This window comes from Pan troglodytes, chromosome 6 (assembly GCF_028858775.2).
Source record: "Pan troglodytes isolate AG18354 chromosome 6, NHGRI_mPanTro3-v2.0_pri, whole genome shotgun sequence".
Taxonomy (NCBI): domain Eukaryota; kingdom Metazoa; phylum Chordata; class Mammalia; order Primates; family Hominidae; genus Pan; species Pan troglodytes.
This window is the reverse complement of record NC_072404.2, coordinates 32,064,183-32,086,939: the sequence shown is the minus strand read 5'-3', so window position 1 is coordinate 32,086,939 and position 22,757 is coordinate 32,064,183. Positions and strand designations below refer to the sequence as shown.

The window sequence follows — 22,757 nt, the reverse complement described above, 5'->3', positions numbered from 1 at the left end:
GCTGGGATTACAGGCATGGGACACCATGCCCAGCTAATTTTTGTATTTTTAGTAAAGACAGGGATTTGCCATGTAGGCCAGGTTGGTCTTGAACACCTGACCTCAGGTGATCTGCCTGCCTCAGCCTCCCAAAGTGCTGGGATTTCAGATGTGAGCCACTGCACCCAGCCTGGAAAAGCAATTCTAGAGAGCAATTTAGCAATGTCCTATTGAAAGGACAGGCAAGTCCCAAAATCGCGGCTTAGCGTGGGAGGGTTCTTAGCTTCACCCAGGAAAGAATTCAAGGGTGAGCTGGTAGTGTTAAACAGCAACTTTTATTGAAGCAGCAGTGTACAACCGCAACTGTGGAGCAGGGCTACCCCATAGGCAGTGTGTACAGAATAGCAGCTCAGAGGTAGTTCAGCAGGCATAGTTATACCCACTTTTAATTACATGCAAATTAAGGGGGAGTTGATGCAGAAATTTCTAAGAAAAGCATGGTAACTTCCAGGTCATCGAGTCATTGCTATGGAAAGGGAAGGTAACTTCTGAATGTTGCCATAGCAATGGTAAACTGCAATGGCACACCGGTGGGTATGTCTTATGGAAAGCTGCTTCCACCCTGGCCCTGTTTAAGCTAGTCCTCAATTTGGTCTGGTGTCCAAGCCTTTCCTCCAGAGTTGAGTCCCACCTCCTACCTCACTATCAAAACTAAACTCATATGTGCCTTATGGCCCGGCAATACTACCTCTTAGTATCTCTCCTACAGAAGCCCTCACGCATGTGCCTGAGAAGATATGTACAAGGGTAGACACTGCAGCATGGTTGGTAACAGCAAAAAACTGGAAGCAAGTTAAATGTTCACCAATACAGAAATGTTTAAATAATCCATAGTATATTCATAGTGTGGAATATTATACATCAGATTTTAAAATTAGCAAGGGCTAGCTGCTCAACACACATAGAAGCCGATATGGCATTGACTTTTGAGAAAAGAAAAAGCTTCATTGCAACTTGACTGGCAAGGAGACAGGAGGCAATTCTCAAATCTGTCTCTCAAGCAGGGGTCTGGGGCAGGTTTTATGGGCAAAGGGGAACAATGGAGGATATAGGAAGATGAGATAAAGGTGTGACCTGATTAGGTTCATGCAAAGAAGCAGTGATCTGATGAGATCATGCAATGGGGTCATGTTGGGTCCTCAACTTTTAGAAAAGTCCATACTCCAACAAAACAGGGCAACCCTTGCTTTTTATTTTATTTTATTTATTTATTTATTTATTTATTTTTGGGTTTTAAACTGCACTTTATTTGTTACTGTAACATTCTTTTTTAACTGATCAACCATAAGCATGCAAAAAGTTCTCTGAAACTGCTTCCACTGCCTGTTGTATAGAAATGGGTAAATTATAAAGGTGATTCAATTTGGAGCTCTTTCCTTTTTTATAGCACTTCTAAGCTGTGTGCGCGACACACACCACAGAGGTAGGAAGGACCACCTTTAATAAATTATCTTCTTAATCGCAGAGAATTTCTGAAGATAAAACTGACAAAATGCTAAACCAAGGCTTTGATGAGTCCCAAAGGACCACAGATCCATCGGCTCCTATTTGAAGAATTCATCCCCTGTAGTGTTCTAGCCTTTGTAGGGCACTGGATTACAAGATCCACCAGGGCTCTGAACAACTGCGCTAAGAAGCCTTCTAACCACTCTCATTTGCCGATTCTTTGGACCACCCAGTCCTGCTGGCAGAGAGGGCAGCGATTGTTCTGTTTCACCCACAGGGACATGCAGCAGTTGTGGAAGGAATGATTACATTCTCCCCAGACCACAACACAGTCCTCTTGTTTGTTTTCAGCTTGACATCTAAGACAGGCATCCATCACCTGGACCCTGCAGATGGCGCACGTATCGCACTCCACGTCCCAGCTCCACATGGCCACCGCGTTCCACTTCTTGAGGGAGAACATCTTGTCGCCTCCCGACTTGGAGCCTGAGCTCCCGGAGTGAGAGGCCAGGGCGCAGGTTTCCTCTCCGTCTTCCACGTCGGCCATGGCGGCGCCGCGGAGCCGACGCCGGAGACGTTGGCTTGGGGAAGAACCCTTGCTTTTTAATGTGGTCTCTGTTGCTTGGTCCAAAGCACTTAGATTATGCCTGTGGTTGGTTTTTTCATTCCAGCTGGCTCTGAGGTCAGGACCTGGGCCTGCTTGATTCTTCTGGCCATACTCAGGTTAGGTGACTTGCAACCTGGGTGTCCTTAGGAGCTGAGAAACAACTCATCATTTTGTTACATTTTGTTGCTGACAAAGTTGAACCAGATTGGTCTAGTTCCAGGGTTACATATGGTTACATTGAAAGATCTTTAAGGCATACTGAGAAAGGCAAGATAGAAAATATAGTGCGCTACTTGTTAAAGGTGCAGGGTCTTGACTGCAAATTGTCAGGTTCTTGGCGTTTTGAACAGAGAATTAGACAAAATGCACAGCAAAGCAAGGAAAGAATTAAGCAAGGAAAGCAGAGATTTATTGGAAATGAAAGTACACTCCACAGGGTAGGAGTACCTGGAGCAGTGACTCAAGGGCCCTGATTGCAGGATCTTCTGGGGTCCAAATATCCTCTAGAGGTTTTCCATTGGCCATTTGGTGGATACCTCATGCAAATAAAGTAGTGGCCCACGATCAGGCTGATTGGTTGCAGAAAGCAACCAATCAGAGGCTAAAGTGAAATTACAAAGTTACACTCCTATGCAAACATCTGATTGGTTGCTCAAAGCAACCAATCAGAGGTACTTTCAGTTTTCCATCTGCTAAGCAGAAAGTGGGGGACAGGGGTGGTTTGCAAAGGGAGTAGCGTTTGGTGATTTTGATACTTAGGTGTTGAAAGTTGGGGTTTTCCTTTTGATTTAGTTCTAGGAAGTCAGTATGAATCGGCCTTAGGTTCCCTGCCTCCAGACCCTATTCTGCCTCACTACTGTTTATATTTTAAAAGTTTTTTTCAGTTATTTATTTACTTATTGTTTTTTGTTTTTAATTTTTTTTTTTTTTGGTAGAGACAGTGGCATCTCACTACATTGCCCTGGCTGGTCTCCACCTCCTGGCCTCGTGATCTTCCTGCCAAAGCCTCTCAAAAAGTTTTAAAATAATAAAATTTCTATTTTTCTATGTACATATATTTATGTATGTGAATATATGGTCTAGAAGGACAAATTCAAACTTTTATAAGAGATTACCTCTGGGGAGAGGAATGATCCAACATAGCAGCTAGCCTATATAATACCTTTGTGAGAATTTTTTAAAGGTTACCTTTCTTCCAGACAATTTACTGCCATCTGCTGGAAAATTATCATTTAAAAATGTCAAATATACTACCCTGTGAATAGTGACCCCTAGGGTTGCTCATGGCACAACTTGCACATAGTCTGTGGCCTTAGAGGACATTCCTTAAGACTGAGATCAAGTTTTATTCTGAGGTCTATACAAAATAAGTCAATGTGACCACATGGATAAACACTAGCTTTCAATGTGTTAAAATTTATTTTGTAACATTTCCATGTACAAAAGCACCTAAGTTTTGGAGAGGTGAGGTTCGTGGGTTAAATTGTGGGTTATGTCACTGACAAAATCAGAGACTCACTGCTTCCGAGTGCAGTGAGGATTTGAGCAGCAGCAACTGGGTACTAAACAAGAAAAGTTACCTCTCAGGTCCTTCCTTTCGAATAGCAGGAATGCAGTATATTCTTGCATAATAAAGTATTTCTCAGTACCAGGTGTCCATTTTCTTCCCTTCCTGTTTCAAATCATGTTTTGGAGGCAGGAAGAATTCGTAAAGTAGTTGCAGCAATTTACAGTACTTTTGCAATATTAAGCAATTCAAATTACCATTAAATTTCTACGTGTGTGACTTTAGACATAACGCCAGTGAAATGTAATACTGATTTTTATATTGTTTGGTTTTTGTTTTTGTTTTTGTTTTTTTGAGACGGAGTCTCGCTCTTTCACCCAGTCCGGACTGCAGTGGCGCGATCTCGGCTCCCTGCAAGCTCTGCCTCCCGGTTCGCGCCATTCTCCTGCCTCAGCGCCCCGCCTCCCTCCCCCCTCCCCCCGAGTAGATGGGACTACAGGCACCCGCCACCGCACCCGGCTAATTTTTTGTATTTTTTAGTAGAGATGGCGTTTCACCGTGTTAGCCAGGATGGTCTCGAGCTCCTGACCTCGTGATCTGCCCGTCTCGGCCTCCCAAAGTGCTGGGATTACAGGTGTGAGTCACCGCGCCTGGCCTGATTTCTATATTGTTAAAGCAAACTAAACATGGCCTGAGGACTCTGTACTTCTTCTTTTTTTTTTTTTTTCGAGACACAAAAAAATTTTTTGAGACAGGGTAGGAGTAGCTGGAGCAGTGACTCAAGAGTTTTGCCCTTCTCACCCAGGCTGGAGTGCAGTGGTGCGATCCCAGCTCACTGCAACCTCCACCTCCCAGGTTCAAGCAATTGTACAGAAACAGCTGAATTGGCCGGGCGTGGTGGCTCACGCCTGTAATCCCAGCACTTTGGGAGGCCAAGGCGGGCAGATCACGAGGTCAGGAGATCGAGACCATCCTGGCTAACACGGTGAAACCCCGTCTCCACTAAACATACAAAAAAAATTAGCTGGGCTTGGTGGCGGGCGCCTGTAGTCCCAGCGGCTCGGGAGGCTGAGGCAGGAGAATGGCGTGAACCTGGGAGGCGGAGCTTGCAATGAGCCGAGATTGCGCCACTGCACTCCAGCCTGGGCGACAGTGAGACCCTGCCTCAAAAAAAAAGAAAAAGAAACAGCTGAATTGGTTACAGCTTGGCGTTTGCCTTATGTGAACGCAGTTTGAACACACAACAGTGTATGAGTAGTTAAAGGCGTGAGCCACTGTGCCCGGCCCTAAATAATTTATTTTCAATATTTGATGTTTAGGCTGGGCTCAGTGGCTCTTGCTTGTAATCCCAGCACTTTGGGAGGCCGAGGTGCGCAGATCACCTGAAGTCAGTAGTTTGAGACTGGCCTGGTCAACATGATGAAACCCCATCTCTACTAAAAATACAAAAAAATTAGCCGGGTTGGTGGTGTGCGCCTGTAGTTCCAGCTACTCGGGAGGCTGAGACAGGAGAATCGCTTGAACCTGGGAGGCGGAGGTTGCAATGAGCCGGGATCTCACCACTGCACTCCAGCCTGGGCTGCAAGAGCAAAACTTGGTCTCAAAAAAAAAAAAAAAAAAAGAAAAGAAAAGAAAAAAGAAATCTGGCTGGGCGTGGTGGGTCACTCCTGTAATCCCAGCACTTTGGGAGGCTGAGGCTGGTAGATCACCTGAGGTAAGGAGTTCAAGACCAGCCTGGCCAACATGATGAAACCCCGTCTCTACAAAAATTAGCCAGGCATGATGGCGGGTGCCTCTAATCCCAGCTACTCGGGAGGCTGAGGCAGGAGAATCGCTTGAATCCAGGAGGCAGATGTTGCAGTGAGCCGAGATCACACCACTGCACTCCAGCCGAGGCAACAGAGCAAGACTCCGTCTCACAAAAAAAAAAAAAAAAAAAAAAAAGAAAGGAAAAAAGTCTATTAAATAAGATTTATTTTTGCTTTTTAATTTTTTGTCAAGAAACACACCTCTGCTTAATGTTTTAATTAAATTTATTTATTTATTTATTTATTTATTTTTGAGGGGGCAGAGGACAAATACTTTTTAATGGGTTTTAGGATTTTTTTTTACAAATATACCAGACAATCATGCAATGCTGCCAGTATTGAACGCAATCCGGGGCCACAAGTCTGCACACTCCTTTGCTACTGGTCCTGTAATGGCAGAACCCTTCATCTCGTCTTTGTTTTTTATTATGACCCCTGCATTACCTTCAAAATAAAGAAACACACCGTCTTTTCTCCATATGACTTTTGTTGTCAAGTGACCACTGCTGGATGTACCTTTTTTCTGAGCTCTGGTTTGTCTTTCTTGACTGTGGCCATCCCCGTGTCACCCACACTGGCAGGGAAGTCTGTTCAGCCGTCCCTGATCCTCTTCACGGAGATGATATACAGATTTTTGGCTCCTGTATTGTCAGCATTGTTGATCAGGGATCCTACCAGAAGACCCAAGGAAATCCAGAATTTTGCACCAGAGGACTCACCACAACCTTGCTTCGACATCTTGAATGCCAGAAAGAAGGAAAAAAGCAATTGACTTCTTTTTTTTAGAAACAGGGTCTTGCTTTGTCGCCCAGGCTGGAGTGCAGTAGCTCGAACACAGTTCACTGCAGCCTTCACCTCCTGGGCTCAAGCAATCCTTCCACCTCAGCCTCTTGAGTAGCTGGGACCACAGACATGCACCACCACACCAGACTAATTTAAATTTTTTTTTTTTTTTTGTAGAGATGAAGGTATCACCATGTTGCCAGGCTGGTCTCAAACTCCTGGGCTCATGCAATCATCCCACTTCGACCCCCCGAAGCACTGGGATTGCAGGTGTGAGACTCCGTGCTCAACCTAGTTTTTAAATTTTGATAGGTGATATTGAATGTGTTAGAAGATGAATAACTTGGATAACACATATGGAACTTTTGATTAAAATATATTCAAATTTTGTTCATTTGACTATAGCTACATCTTATTTTTCTTTAGATACTTACTGTTGATAGAAGACAAATTATGTCAAAATCTTGATGATAACAAAATTAATGATTTAGATAAAATAAAATTAAGAAAAATAACTTTATGGAATAAATATATAATAATTTTGAATTTACCGCTCATGTGAAAACACCAGTCCATCAACAGAACACCCAGACATGCCCAATAATAAAGAAATTCTGTAATCTTTGATATTTTTCCAAATGTCAATCACAGAAAAACATGACTATGAATGTATTTTTCAATTTTGACATTGTGAAGGTAGATCTGTCAAAGTAGGGGAATGGAATATATTTCACTTCACAGTTTGTCAGTTTGATTTATATCTTGTAAATATTTAGTCATTTGAAATACAACTCTCATGCCAGGTGTAGTGGCTCATGCCTATAACCCCAGCACTTGGGGAGGCCGAGGTAGGTGGGTCACTTGAGGCCAGGAGTTCGAGATTAGCCTCACCAACATGGCAAAACCCCGTCTCTATGAAAAATCAAAAAATTAGCCCAGTGTGGTGGCATGTGACTGTAGGCCCAGCTACTCAGGAGACTGAGGCAGGAGAATTGCTTGAACCTGGGAGGCGGAGGTTGCAGCAAGCCAAGATGGTGCCACTGCACTCCAGCCTGGGTGACAGATTGAGACTCCATCTCAAAAAAAAAAAAAAGAAAAGAAAAAGAAATGCATCTCTCCATTTTACATTTGGCCCAGGACCTATAAATGTTAGGGTCACATTTATGAATATATACACATGTATTTTTTAATATCACATGATAAACATCATTTCAATATACATCATAGATCTAAATATGAAAGGTAAAACTTTTAGTTGAGAAATTAGAATGCTGTTTGCTGAATACAGGCAAAAAGTTTTAAAAACTGCATACAAAGCATTAAACATCAGGAAAATTTGATAAATTGGACTACATTAAAAGTAAGTAGTTCTGTTCATCAGGACACAATAAGAGAGTGAAAAAATTAAGAGTAGGAGAAATATTTTCAATATATACATCTGACAAACTACCTGTATCTAGAACATATAAACAACTCCTTAAAATCAATTTTTTTAAAAAGCCAGAAAACTCAATAGAAAAAGGGCCAAGTCTTGAATTTCCCATAAGATATCCAAATGAACAAGAAATATATAAACATATAAAACAATGTTCAATCTTGTTAGTTATCAGTGAGATATACATTAAAACCACTAACACAGCCGGGCACTGTGGCTCACACCTATAATCTCCGCACTTTGGGAGGCTGAAGCGAGATTACTTAAGCCCAGGATTTTGAGACCAGCCTGGCCAACATGAAGAGACTCCCTCTCTACAAAAAAGTTAAAAAATTAGCTGGGCATGGTGGTGCACACCTATGATCCCAGCTACTCAAGAAGCTGACTTGGGAGGATTGCTTGAGCCCAGGGGACCGAGGCAGCAGTGAGCTGTATTCGCACCACTGCACTCCAGCCATGGTGACAAAGAAACTGTCTCAAGAAACAAAAAACAAACAAACAAAAAACACTGACCAAAATAAGACTAATAATACTAAATTTTGCTGAGGATGTGGAGCAACTAGAACTGTCATAATTCACTTTTGGGTTTTTTGTTTGTTTATTTATTTGTTTTGTTTTTGAGACAGAGTTTCTTCTGCCCAGGCTGGAGTGCAGTGACGTGATCTCGGCTCACTGCAACCTCCACCTCCCAGGTTCAAGCAATTCTCCTGTCTCAGCCTCCTGAGTAGCTGGGATTACAGCTGCCCGCCACCACGCCTGGCTAATTTTTTGTATTTTTAGTAGAAATGGGGTTTCATTATGTTGGCTAGGCTAGTCTTGAACTCCTGACCTCAGGTGATCCACCTGCCTCGGCCTCCCAAAGTGCTGGGATTACAGGCATGAGCCACCGTGCCCGGCCTCATAATTCACTTTGGAAAATCATTTGGTATTATTTACTACAGTTGAACATACACATCCCCTATGGGCCAGTGAATGCACTTCTGGATGTATAACCAGGAGAAATGCACCTGCACTCATATATTTCTAAATAACATATATAAGAATGTTCCTAGCAAAAATATGCATAATATCCCCAAACTATCAATGATGCAAATGACCATCAACATCAGGAGAGATAAGTAAACTGTGGAATATTCACACAACACTAGGAGTGAACTTATACCAACTGCTGTACACAACAATATGGATGACTCATAAGCATGATGTTTAGTGAAAGAAGCCAAACACCAAAGAGTATATAAAATACAAAACAGGCAGAACGCCCTAGAATCACCACTGAGGTTCAGTCTGTGGTTCTGCTGGACCTGACGATGGTCTTGGCCTCCCCGTGTGAGATTATGTTTTCATTGCTTCACTTTTTGGCAAATTTCTTTTCACTGCCTCTCAAGTATCACTGGAAAATACACATGGAGCTTCAAGGATTTCCCTGCTCAACATTTACATCAGCATGAACTACAGCAAAAATTTGAGCAATATGACTTCCATGAGGATCTTCATTCACCGCAGGTGGACTTTTCCCTGGGCCAGAATGAACTGACTTTACAGCCCTGTAAAGCATGCTTGAGCCAACAATACATGATTTTATTTGACTGACTCCGTCAAAGTGGAACAAATGGCCTTCATGAGCAAATTTTCTGCCATCCCAACTAGATGCGACTGTTACATTAATTACTGCGCAGTGCATTTTTCTCATTGAACACCATCTCGTATGCAGTTTCTTCAGCTGCTGCCAAGCCACCCTGGCCTCTGATCCAGAGATACAATTGACGATACCCTACTGTGGGTTATGGAGTCATCATCATTATTATTCATTTATTGTTACTAGGGGCAGCAGTGGGAGCACCTTTTTGAAACTGGTCAAAAGGAAAATAACGTAGAATGGAACAAGACTTGGGAATTGGGTGGGATATAGTGAGAATGTCTTTTGTGTATATGACTCAGTCCTTTTTAAAAAAAGGAAATTCAAATGTAATCGTTTGATATTTTGTCTGTATAAAAATATGTCATGTTGAAACCTCAATATCAGCTGCAACTAGCTGGGATCAAAAAAATTGTCATCTTTGGGTCACATACTGTAGTAACAGGTCACGTATAGTCTTTTTTTCATGTTTGGCTGCTGATAGCTTTTAAGTCTCACACCTTCCTCTTCCCCTCTGTCTCACCCCTGGGCAAGCTGATAAAAGCTAGTTATCCACCCTTTGGCACCATCAGGAAGTCCAAACACACATGGAACCCTCACCTGGCCCTACCTCCAAATATCCTGATACTCCCAGGCCAGTCTCTTTTTGCTCCTCTCTCAAGCTATTTTTGGACCTGCTTGGGAGCCACCCTACTCTCCACAGAAAGTCTCATTATATAAATAATAAACCTTTTCATGCCCTTGTAGGGTGTGTGTGGCATTTTCAGTCTCAACATCCCACTCATGTTTTTTTTTTTTTTGGAAACAGAGTCTCACTCTCTTGCCTAGGCTGGAGTGCAGTGGCGGGATCTTGGCTCACTGCAACCTCCACTTCCTGGGTTCAAGCGATTCTCCTGCCTCAGCCTCCCAAGTAGCTGGGATTACAGGTGCCTGCCACCACGTCCAGCTAATTTTTGTATTCTTTTTTTTTTTTTTTTGAGACAGAGTCTCGCTCTGTCGCCCAGGCTGGAGTGCAGTGGCTCGGTCTCCGCTCACTGCAAGCTCTGCCTCCCAGGTTCAGGCCATTCTCCTGCCTCAGCCTCCCGAGTAGCTGGGACTACAGGTGCCCGCCACCTCCCCCAGCTAATTTTTTGTGTTTTTAGTAGAGACAAGGTTTCATCATGTTAGCCAGGATGGTCTCGATTTCCTGAGCTCGTGATCCGCCCGCCTCGGCCTCCCAAAGTGCTGGGATTACAGGCATGAGCCACCGCGCCCGGCCTATCATTAGTTCTTATAGGTTTTGGGATAGGCGGTGGAGTTAGGAGCAATGTTTTGCAGGCAGGGGGTGGATCTCACAAAGTACATTCTCAAGGGTGGGGAGAATTACAAAGAACCTTCTTAAGGGTGGGGGAGATTACAAAGTACATTGATCAGTTAGGGTGGGGCAGAAACAAATTACAATGGTGGAATGTCATCAGTTAAGGCTACTTTCACTTCTTTTGTGGATCTTCAGTTGCTTCCGGTGATCTGGATGTATATTTGCAGGTCACAGGGGATATGATGGCTTAGCTTGGGCTCAGAGGCCTGACACGAGCTGTACAAGGAGATTAATGTCTTATGTTTATGAACCCAACATCCATTCTGCAGCCCATGGATCAACGAGTCATTCTGAATTTCAAGTCTTATTATTTAAGAAATACTGGCCGGGCATGGTGGCTCACGCCTGTAATTCCAGCACTTTAGGAGGCCGAGGAGGGTAGATTACCTGAGGTCAGGAGATCGAGACCAGCCTGGCCAACATGGTGAAACCCTGTCTCTACTAAAAATACAAAAATTAGCCGGGCATGGTGGTGGGCGCTTCTAATACCAGCTACTCAGAAGGCTGAGGCAGGAGAATCGCTTGAACCCAGGAGGTGGAGGTTGCAGTGAGCCAAGATTGCACCATTGCACCCCAGCCTGGGTGACAAGAGTGAAACTGTCTCAAAAAAAAGAAAAAGAAAAAGAAATACTGGCCAGGCACAGTATTTCTGTGGCTCACACCTGTAATCCTAGCACTTTGGGAAGCCGAGGAGGGCAGATCACCTGAGGTCAGGAGCTTGAAACCAGCCTGGCCAACAAGGTGCAACCCCATCTCTACTAGAAATACAAAAAAAAAATTAGCCTGGCATGGTGGTGCACACCCATAATCCCAGCTACTTGGGAGGCTGAGGCAAGAGAATTGCTTGAACCTGGGAGGCGGAGGTTGCAGTTAGCCTAGGTCGTGCCACTGCACTCTGGCCTGGGCAACAGAGCAACACTCTCTCTCAAAAAAAAGAAAAGAAAGAGAAATACACTTTGTAAAGCTGTAGCTGCTGTAGATGGTTCCTCTGATGGATCTGGGCAAAATACATTGAAAACCTTCTGGAAAGGATTCACCATTCTGGATGCCATTAAGAACATTTGTGGGAGGAAGTAAAAATGACAACATTCACAGGAGTTTGGAATAAGTTGATTCCAATGCTCATGGATGACTTGGAAGGGCTCAAGACCAGTGAGGAAGTCACTGCAGATGTGGTGGAAATAGCAAGAGAACTAGAATTAGAAATGGAGCCTGGAGATGTGATTGAATTGCTGCAATCTCATGATCAAACTTGAATGGATGTGCAGTTCCTTCTTATGGATGAGCAAAGAAAGTGGTGTTTTGAGAAACCAGGAATGTACTCCTGGTGAAGGTGCTGTGAATATTGCTGAAATGACAACAAAGGATTTAGAATATTCCATCAACGTGATAAAGCAGTGGCAAGGTTTGAAAGAATTGTCTCCTATTAAAAAAAAAATTCTTCCTTCTTGAGGATTTCTAACTGGTATGAAAAAAAATTAAAAGAAAAATATGAACAAAAAGTTATTAAAATATAGTAAAAAGGAAAAAATTCTATTGTGGTAATATGCTAACACATAGCATTGCATGCTACAGATAAATCTTTCATAAAAGAGTCAATGTGGTGAACTTCACTGTTGTCTTATTTTAAGAAATTTCCACAGCCACCCCAGCCTTTAGCAACCATCACCCTGATCAGTCAGCAGCCTTCAACATCAAGGCAAGACCCTCCACTAGCAATAAGATTAAGACTCACTGAAGTCTCAGGTGATCATTATTAGCATTTTAGGCCATAAAGCATTTTATGTATATATTTACTTATTTATTTATTTATTTATTTGAGATGGAGTCTTGCTCTGTCGCCCAGGCTGGAGTGCCGTGGTGTGATCTCAGCTCACTGCAACCTCTGCCTCCCGGGTTCAAGCAATTTTCTTGCCTCAGCCTCCAAAGTAGCTAGGACTACAGGTGCATGCCACCACGCCTGGCTAATTTTTATTATCTATTTATTTATTTATTTATTTTTGAGATGGAGTCTTGCTCTGTTGCCCAGGCTGGAGTACAGTGGCATGATCGTGGCTCACTGCAACCTCTGCCTCCTGGGTTCAAGCAATTCTCCTGCCTCAGCCTCCCGAGTAGCTGGGACTACAGGCACGTGCCACCACGCCCAGCTAATTTGTTGTATTTTTAGTAGAGATGGGATTTCACCATGTTGGCCAGGCTGGTCTTGAACTCCTGACCTCAAGTGATCTGCCTGCCTCAGCCTCCCAAAGTGCTGGGATTACAGGCATGAGCCACCATGCCCAGCCAATAAAGCATTTTAAAATTAAGGTATACACATTGTTTTCTTAGACATAATGCCATTTGCACACTTAATAGACTGCAGTATTATATAAACATAACTTCTATCTGTACTGGGAAACCAAAAAAATTGTGTGACTCACTTATTGTGATATTAGCTTTATTGCAGTGGTCTAAAACCAAACCTCCAATATCTCCAATGTATGCCTGTATAAAAATGGCCAATAAACGTATGAAAAGATATGCAAAAGTAGTTATTAGGGAAATGCAAAAAGCCATAAAGAGCCACTTCACACCCAATAGCGTGGCTAAAATTAAAATGACACATAATAACAAATATTGGTTAGGTGAAGAAACTGGAAGTTTCCTACACTGCTGGCGGGAATGTAAAATGGCGTAGTCTGGCAGTTCCTCAAAAGGGTAAACTTACAGTTACCATATGACCCCTTGGGTATACACCAAAGAGAAATAAAAACATATGTCTACATAAAAACTTGTTCACAGCAGTATTATTTGTAACAGCCAAAAAGTAAAAACAACCCAAATGTCCATCAGCTGATGAACGAATAAACAATATGTGGTATATCTATACAATCGAATATTATTCAACAATACAGGAGACTTAAGTACTAAATGTGTTAAAACATGAACAAACCTTTAAAACATTATGCTAAATGAAAGAAGTCAGTCACAAAGACCACATATTATATGATTCCATCTATATAAAATGTCTAGAAAAGGCAAATGCATAGAGATATTTTCAGGTGCAAAGCTTTTCTTCCCATGTTTTTCACAATGACATTAGTTGAATTTGTGTAGCATGTATATTCAAAGGATAAAAACCAGAAATCTGCCAGCATGGGCACCATAGTGAGACTCTGTCCCTACAAAATATTTTTAAAATTAGCCAAGTGTGGTGTTGCGTGCCTGTAGTCCCAGCTACTCAGGAGGTTGAGACAGAAGGATCGTTTGAGCCCAGGAGTTTGAGGCTGAAGTAAGCTCTGATGGCCACTGCACTCCAGCCTGGGGACAGAGCCAGACCCAGTCTCTACAAACAAACAGAAAAACAAATGAACCCAGAAATCTGGTAAAGCAGGAACCATAAAAATCTGAAAACTGGAAGCAACAAGTTCCTCTCAAAGGATTCCATTTATTTATTTAATTATTTAGAGACAGGGTCTTGCTTTTTTGCCCAGGTTGGAGGGCAGTGGTACAATCATAGCTCACGGCAGCCTCAAATTCCTGGACTCAAGCAATCCTCCTACCTCAGCCTCCCAAGTAGCTGGGACCACAGGTGTGTGCCCCTACGCCCAGCTAAATTTGTATCTTTTTTTTTTTGGTAGAGACGGGGTCTCACTATGTTGCCCAAACTGACCTCAAAAACCTGGGCTCAAGCAATCCTCCCACCTCAGCCTCCCAGAGTGTTGGGATTACAGGCATGAGCCACCGCACCCAGCCTCAGAGGATTCTTCAGGTAGCCACTGGTCTGGCCCACAGTGAGAGCAGGTGTTGCTGAGAAAATGCATCAGTTCTGATAATAGCTGCCATAAATCGGTGCCCCATGTCCCAGGCATTCTTGTTATCATCTTACTTAATCCTTCAATACCCCTGCCATGCAAGTGGCCAAAGTACAAAATATTTAATAGAGGAAAATATAGGCATTCCTTGTTATATGTTACTTTACCCCTGCAATAACCCATTTGTTTGACATCACTGGAGAATAAAATGTTACACATTTTTAGATAAGATTAAAAAAAAAAAGAATTACGCTCCTGCTCACCTAGAGGATTCTGGCCAGTATGACTGTCTGTGACAAAGTTCATAGTCATGATTATTATAAGACCCCACACTAAAACCCATTACTAAAACCCAACACTTCACATGTAGGAAAACCCTTAAAACTCATAGTTAGACCTCTTTTCCTCTTATTTACTGCAATTCTGGACTCTCTGACAGCCCATAAAACAGAAGAGGACAAGAAATGTTCAGGGTAGGCATCATGATATCAGAAAGGAAAGAGAAAAACTTTTTGAAAAGTAAGTCTGAAAAGATCCCCTAAATCCCAACACCACTGCAAAGCTGATATCCATCTTCCTCATCAGACTATGGGCTTCCTGAAGGCAGGAACTGTGCTGCCTGTAGACTCCAGAAGTTCCAGATATGGACCCGAACACAGGCTCTAGGTCCTCAACAAAGTCATAAGGATGAGAGGGGAAGGAAAGCTAGCAGAAAGCAAACTGAAAAGAACATTCTTGAAAAAAACTGGGCCAGTGCGGTGGCTCACACCTGTAATCCCAGCACTTTGGGAGGCCAAGGCAGGCAGATCACGAGGTCAGGAGATCGAGACCATCCTGGCTAACACAGTGAAACCCTGTCTCTACTAAAAATACAAAAACTTAGCGGGTGTGGTGGTGGGCGCCTGCAGTCCCAGCTACTCGGGAGGCTGAGGCAGGAGAATGGCCTGAACCGGGGAGGCGGAGCTTGCAGTGAGCCGACTGCACTCCAGCCTGGGCAACAGAGTGAGACTCCATCTCAAAAAAAAAAAAAAAAAAACCTTGCTAAAAATGCCCCTATTGGCTAATCCTAAGGGCAACTTTTTTTCTTGTTCTTTCTTTTTTTTTAAGACAGGGTCTTGCCCTGTTGCCCAGGCTGGAGTGCAGTGGCCCAATCACAGCTCACTGAAGCCTTGACCTCCTGGGCTCAAGCAATTCTCCCACCTCAGCCTCACTAGTAGCTGGGACTACAGGTACATGCCACCACATCCAGCTAATTTTCATATTTTTTGTAGAGACAGAGTTTCACCATGTTGCCCAGGCTGATTTCCAACTCCTGGGCTCAAGTGATCTGCCTGCCTCAGCCTCCCAAAGTGCTGGGATTACAAGTGTGAGCCACCACACCTGGCTCCAACTTTTTTTCTGTAGAAATAAATCCCTAACAAAATAACAAAATTGTGTGGAGAAGAGAAAGAGGATATGTAGATCTCCCCTGTAATATCTATTTCATAAAGCAAAAGGAAACTTGCAAAGAAAAAGACAAATATTAGGAGAAGAAAACAGCCCATATCTTTGCTTCAAATATTCAGATAGAGGTATCTCTTCTTTTCTTCCCCAGGTACACCTTGGTGAAGCCCTAAAGAGACTATACCTTGATTCTGAAATGTTTTTAAATATTACTATCAAGAGAGACTGTTTCAGTTTCCAGTTGACAATGAAATTAACAATAGAAACATTCCATTCCTAGGCTAGGTGTGGTGGCTTACACCTGCAATCCCAGCACTCTGGGAGGCTGAGGCAGATGGATCACTTGAGCCCAGGAGTTTGAGAGTGACAGAGCAGGAGCATTGCCATTTTGGATAAGCACCGCCATTTTAAAGTTCCCCTTGATCAAAAACTGCCTAAATCCAAATGGTATCAGCCTAATTAATAGCTAATGCCAGCATGAGCATAAACCACAAATGACATCTCTGACCAGAAACATTCCAACCCTAAGATAAACCCCTCCCCAACCAGAGACATGCCAGCCCTGAGATAACCTCCCCTCCGACCAGAGACATTCCAATCCCACAATAAACTTCTCCTCCACACAGAAACATTCCAAGCCTGTAATAAGCTCTCTCGCCCTAAAACCCTTAAATACTCTTACTCTGTAAGAGAGAGTGCTCCGGACTGAAATCAGCCAGAAACCCCTCTCAGGTTTATCCTCCAAAATAAACCTGTCTTTGACTGTTGAGCTGCTTTTCACGTTTCTTTCCTCTTTCTTTAACCCTCACAGAGACCTGTCTGGGCAACATGGCGAAACCCTATCTCTACAAAAAATACAAAAATTAGTTGGGTGTGGTGTCGTGTGCTTGTAATCCCAGCTACTCAGGAGACTGAGGTGGGAGGGGTGGGAGGATCACTTGGGCCAACAAGGGGGCTCAAGGCTACAGTGAGCCATGTTCACACCACTGCATTCCAATCTGCATGACAAAGGGAGACCCTGTCTCAAAAACAAAAACAGCAATAATAACAACAAAAAGGAAACATTCCATTCCTTTGTAATCAATACCAAGTAGCATTTAATTGTGTGAGGCAACAATAAGACAAAGTGAATTACAGTCTGTCCTGTTCCCGTGGCTCATCTGGACAGTCTCACCGTCTGTGATTCACTTTTCTTGGAAGTTAGTGTGAATCAAACGAAGCCAGTCATGAGCTGCCCTGGAGTATGTTTCCTGTACAGAAATTAATGTACTTCAGCTGTGTAACGCAACCTACTTGTTTTTAAAGCATTCATACCTACTTGTTTTTAAATCAATATTGAAATGGCTTGTTATTTTTTCTCCACAATTATTTCTGTGTAAGAAAAGCCATCAAAGTGTAAACCAAAAATAAAATTCTTTTTTTTTTTTGAGACGGAGTCTTGCTCTGTCACCCAGGCTGGAGTGCAGTGGCACGATCTTGGCTCACTGCAAGTTCCACCTCCCGGGTTCATGCCATTCTCCTGCCTCAGCCTCCTGAGTAGCTGGGACTACAGGCGCCCGCCACCACGCCCGGCTAATATTTTGTATTTTTTTAGTAGAGACAGGGTTTCACCGTGCTAGCCAGGATGGTCTGGATCTCCTGACCTCGTGATCTGCCCACCTCGGCCTCCCAAAGTGCTGGGATTACAGGTGTGAGCCACCGCGCCTGGCCCCAAAAATAAAATTCTAAGGCCCCCCAACCATCTAAACGAACTTGCTCCTCAGCCAGGGCTGTTAAAGTGTAACATGAAGGACTGGTTCAGGCCATGAAGGGAAGTGGGGGTTGGACATGCCTTATTATACCTCTCCACCATTAACATCAACACAGACTTTCAGTCTGATAAGAAGCATTTTGCAGCCTGTTCTCTCTGAAGCCTGCTAGCTAAAAGCTTCATCTGCATGATAAAACTTCCGTCTCCACAACTTCTTATCGTAACCCAAACATTTATTTCTGTTGATCCCAGGTCTATTGTCCATTGATCCCCGGTCTTTACACAAACTCAACTAATTGTCAACCAGAAAATGTTGAAATTCACTTATAGCCTGGAAGCCCCCCCACCCCACTTTGAGTTGTCCTGCCTTTCTGGACCAAACCAATGTATTTCTTAAATGTACTTGATTGATGACTCATGTCTCCCAAAAATGTATAAAACAAGCTGCACGCCAACCACCCTGGGCACATGTCGTCAGGACCTCCTGAGGCTGTGTCACAGGCGCATCCTCAACCTTGGCAAAATAAACTTTCTAAATTAACTGAGACCTATCTCAGATTTTCTGAGGTTCACAAAAGTAAATCCAGAACCATAGACCATCATAATCTCTCCTTAGCCCCTGCTTTCATTTATGTTTATCTTCTTAAGGTTTGTTCATTCATTCAACAGGTACTTACTGAGCATCTATTTTGTGTCAGCCCACAAGCCAGCTTTTTCAATAGACATTATCCCTGTCCTCATGAAGCTAACAATCTATTAGGAAAGATGAATTTTAATCCAGTAAACACAAAATAATTAAGTATAATCTGCTTTAAGTGCTATGAAGAAAAAGTACTAAGTGTTATAAAAGTAAAAACTGACAGAACTGGCCTTGTCTAGAGGAATCAGGAAAGGTTTCACTGAGAAAAGAGATTTGACATGACATCTGATGTTTCTGGCATTTGGAATCACATGTTCAGAGGCCCTGTGGCTGAAGCACAGTGCCCAGGAGGACCACTGGAGATAAAATTGCAAAGGTAGTTATAAGAAATGAAGCTGCAAAAATGTTCACAAGGACTTATAGCCAGGTTAGGGATTTTGGACTAAATCCTAAAACATCATGAAGCCAGTAAGGAGTTTTAGATAGAACAGGAATGTGACCAGATTTCCATTTTGAGAAGATCACTCAGAAGAGTAGTTGTTACAGAGTCTCCCTATATTGCCCAGACTAGTCCTGACTCCTGGGCTCAACCAATCCTCCTGCCTCAACCTCCCAAAGTGCTGGGATTACACTGAGCCACTGCACTCAGCTTTGAATAAGATTTAGAAGAATGAATACAAGGAGACTAGAGAGCAATAACAAATACTTGAGTGAGAGATGAGGATAACTGGCCTAGGGTGTTGGCATTGAGTATGAGGAACACTGAAAGTTTTAACAAGTATTTAGAAGGCAAAATTGATGGTTGTGGTTAACTGTAAGTGGTTTACTTGACAGTAATTTTATTTATTTATTTATTTATTTCCTCCGTCAGGTGCTCATAGTGAATTGGCAGTAATCTCAGAGAAGAAGGAGATTATTCTCATAATGCTTAAGAGGTAGCAAGTTAGAATGGGAAAAGCCTGGGTGGTAGAAGCAAAAGTATATTCAATTTTCATCTCTGCTCCCCGTTAGCCGTGTAGTCTTGGACTTGTTATTTAACTTCTCTGATCTTTATTTATAAGTAACCCATGTTAATGTCACTCTCTAAACTCAGATGTGCAAGAAATATCTTGACTTAAAAAAAAGTCAACAAACTAGCTTTTAGCTGAGCGTGGTGGTTCACACCTGTAAGTCCGGCACTTTGGGAGGCTGAGGCTGGTGGATCACTTGAGGTCAGGAGTTCCAGACCAGCCTGGCCAACATGGTGAAACTACATCTTTACTAAAAAATACAAAAATTAGCCAGGTGTAGTGTCGCATGCTTGTAGTCCCGGCTACTCAGGGGGCTGAAACAGGAGAATCGCTTGAACCTGGGAGACGGAGGTTGCAGTGAGCTAAGATTGTACCACTGCACTCCAGCCTGGGGTGACAGAGTGAGACTCCATTTAAAAAAAAAAAAAAAAGAAAGTAAAGAAGTAAAAGAGTGGCTACTCTATAGACACAGTAAAAGAGTGAGACTCCATTTAAAAAAAAAAAAAAAAAGGCCAGGCACAGTGGCTCACGGCTGTAATCCCAGCACTTTGGGAGGCTGAGGCGGGTGTATCATGAGGTCAGGAGATCAAGACCATCCTGGCTAACACGGTGAAACCCCATCTCTACTAAAAATACCAAAAAAAAAAATTAGCCGGGCGTGGTGGCGGGCACCTGTAGTCCCAGCTACTCGGGAGGCTGAGGCAGGAGAATGGCGTGAACCCGGGAGGCAGAGCTTGCAGTGAGCCGAGATCATGCCACTGCACTCCAGCCTGGACAACACAGCAAGACTCCGTCTTAAAAAAAAAATAAAAAAACTTTAGGGACAAAATTCTTAATTTTATGTTATGTTATTTATTTGTTTATTCTGAGTCGGAGTCTTGCTCTTGTCGCCCAGGCTGGAATGCAATGGCACAATCTTGGCTCACTGCAACCTCCGCCTCCCAGGTTCAAGCGAGTCTACTGCCTCAGGCTCCGGAGTAGCTGGGATTACAGGCATGCGCCACCATGCCCGGCTAATTTTTGTATTTTTAGTAGAGATGGGGTTTCACCACGTCGGCCAGGCTGGTCTGGAACTCCTGACCTCATGGTCTGCCTGCCTCGGCCTCCCAAAGTGCTGGGATTACAGGTGTGAGCCACCCTGCCAGGCCACAAAATTCTTAATTTTAAATGCTGCAGAATTTAAGAGCTTGTTTGGATTAATGCAGAACCCACAGCTCATTACTGAACAATCACTGAGTATTTGTGATCCAAATGCACAGGGAGTTATTCTTGAAAAAGCAATCAGCCTAGTGGGTGAGATTATGCCATGATAAGGTCTGTTTTGTCCTGAGAAGGGGACTGCCTAACTCTCCCTAATAAAATACCAAGCGAAGTACCCCAGATGAAGCAGCTAATATGTTTCTTATGCAAACTTTGTTGGACTAGCTTTATGATAGCTCTGATATCCTCCCACCTAATATGTCTATCACCCAGGTCATGGTAAATTTGGAGGTTAAGGAGCCCTTTTTCATGGTGCCCCTCCCACAGAATTATAGGTCTGTTTGCCTTATCAAATCTGCTGCCCTCATAGGTCTTACAGATGCAACTCCCTGCTGGGAAACCAAACCCTTTTCACCAGAAAAGGTAAGATGGTCTGGGGATTAAAAAAGGCTTCCTGGGACCAGAACATAAACACATACAGGTTAATGGAATTATAAAATGTAAGATGTAAGATGTTTAAACAAGCTTTATGTAAGGTAGTTGTAACCTCTTTTACCTAAATGTCTTATGAAAGTGGGTGCTATACTTAACTGAGGGATGTTCTCCTTTCTAGTATTATAAAACTGAAGACAGCCAGGCGCAGTGGCTCACGCCTGTAATCCCAGCACTTTGGGAGGCTGAGGCGGGCGGATCACAAGGTCAGGAGATAGATACCATCTTGGCAAACACGGTGAAACCCTGTCTCTACTAAAAATACAAAAAATTAGCCAGGCATGGCGGCATGCACCTGTAATCCCAGCTACTGAGAGGCTGAGGCAGGAGAATCGTTTGAACCTGGGAGGTGGAGGTTGCAGTGAGCCGAGATTGCACCACTGCACTCTAGCCTGGGTGACAGAGCGAGACTCTGTCTCAAAAAACAAACAAACAAACAAAACTGAAGGCATGTAAATCTGCTTGTGTAAATTCTCCACTGCATAGCCTTTTGTGTGGAGCATTTATTAGGACTCATGGCAAAAACTGTGAGTACTTTTCAATAACAACAACTGAGCTAGAGAAGTTCTACTTGATGGGGCATTTGCTGCCTTGCTATGGAATATTAACTGAAGCTGCCCCTGTACTAATAGAAGTAATGTTTCCCAACAAGTTCCATGATAAATAAAAATGGTTTACGTGAAATTTTGCTACCTAATAAGCCAAGAGCCTTTGTCCTAAGGACTAATTGTGAGAAGCTGATAAATTCTATAGTGCCAAATAGCTCCTGTGAGTGTTTGTTTGAAAATGGCATTTCCAAGGTAAACAAACATCTTGTTTTAAAAGCTGATGCTCTAGTTAAAGGAGGGTCAGGAACATCTTTTCCTTTTAAGTTATTTGGGTAAAGTATGTTTAGGTAAGCAAATTCACCTTTCTGAGTTCTCCAAAATTCAGATTGTAATTTTATAACAGTATAGTTGTCTGCATGAGTTCAATAATAGTTAATTGTTTTAAGGGAAAAGTGTAATACTTAATACTAGATTTCAGCCCTAACTTTTTAAGTGTAGGTTAAATCATTATTTCTTGGATACAATAACTCTTTAGAAAGTACCAAATTATAATTTTTTCTTCAGATTTTTAGTTGGTTCCCTAATGGAATAGTTTCCTTTTTCTGTTTTAACATGCGAATTACTCTCATAACTGTCAAAACTATAAATGTTATTTATCTCTCCTTGTTTTACTTCCAAGGAAACCAAAATCATGGTATTCTGAAGACCAGAGATATGAGTCTCCCTCATTTGGCATCCCACTGGACCCCGATCTGTTTCGCTCCCAATTCTCCGCTGCTAAAACTATACAAGCTGCCTCCCTCTAGGCCCAGGACTATCGCGGAAGAGGTGGGCACATAAGATTTAAAAGCCAGTTTTGAGGGATAAAATTAGGAGAAGATCAAACTTCCAAATTAAGAAGGGGGTACAAAAAATGCCTAAACAGCTGGTAAAACAAGTTTAGTTGCCTTCTAAACTGTTATGTGTCACTTTTGCATACACCCCTACCACACAAAAATTTTCTGCTTACTATAAAATTTTAAAAATATATTTATTAATGGGGTAAAATACCTTTTAACAAAGCCTCCTGGTCATAATACTCCCAATTATAAGTTGTGAAGATAAATATATCTATACATATATACACATTTTTAATAATTTTTCAGAACAATGCTTATGTTTTGTATTGCTAATTGCTATAAGTCTGTAACAGAAACCAAGCTTACAGTAGCTCAACACATAGAAATTTAAAATAAGTTAGTCTTCTAACTTTGCATTTT

At 42.7% G+C, this 22,757-nt stretch overlaps 2 pseudogenes; both read right to left on the bottom strand.

Annotated features, from left to right (window-relative positions):
• Nucleotides 1,266–2,076, bottom strand: LOC745152 (ring finger protein 7 pseudogene; annotated as a pseudogene).
• Nucleotides 5,727–6,145, bottom strand: LOC745087 (large ribosomal subunit protein uL14-like; annotated as a pseudogene).
• Between the last annotated feature and the right edge of the window lie 16,612 nt (nucleotides 6,146–22,757).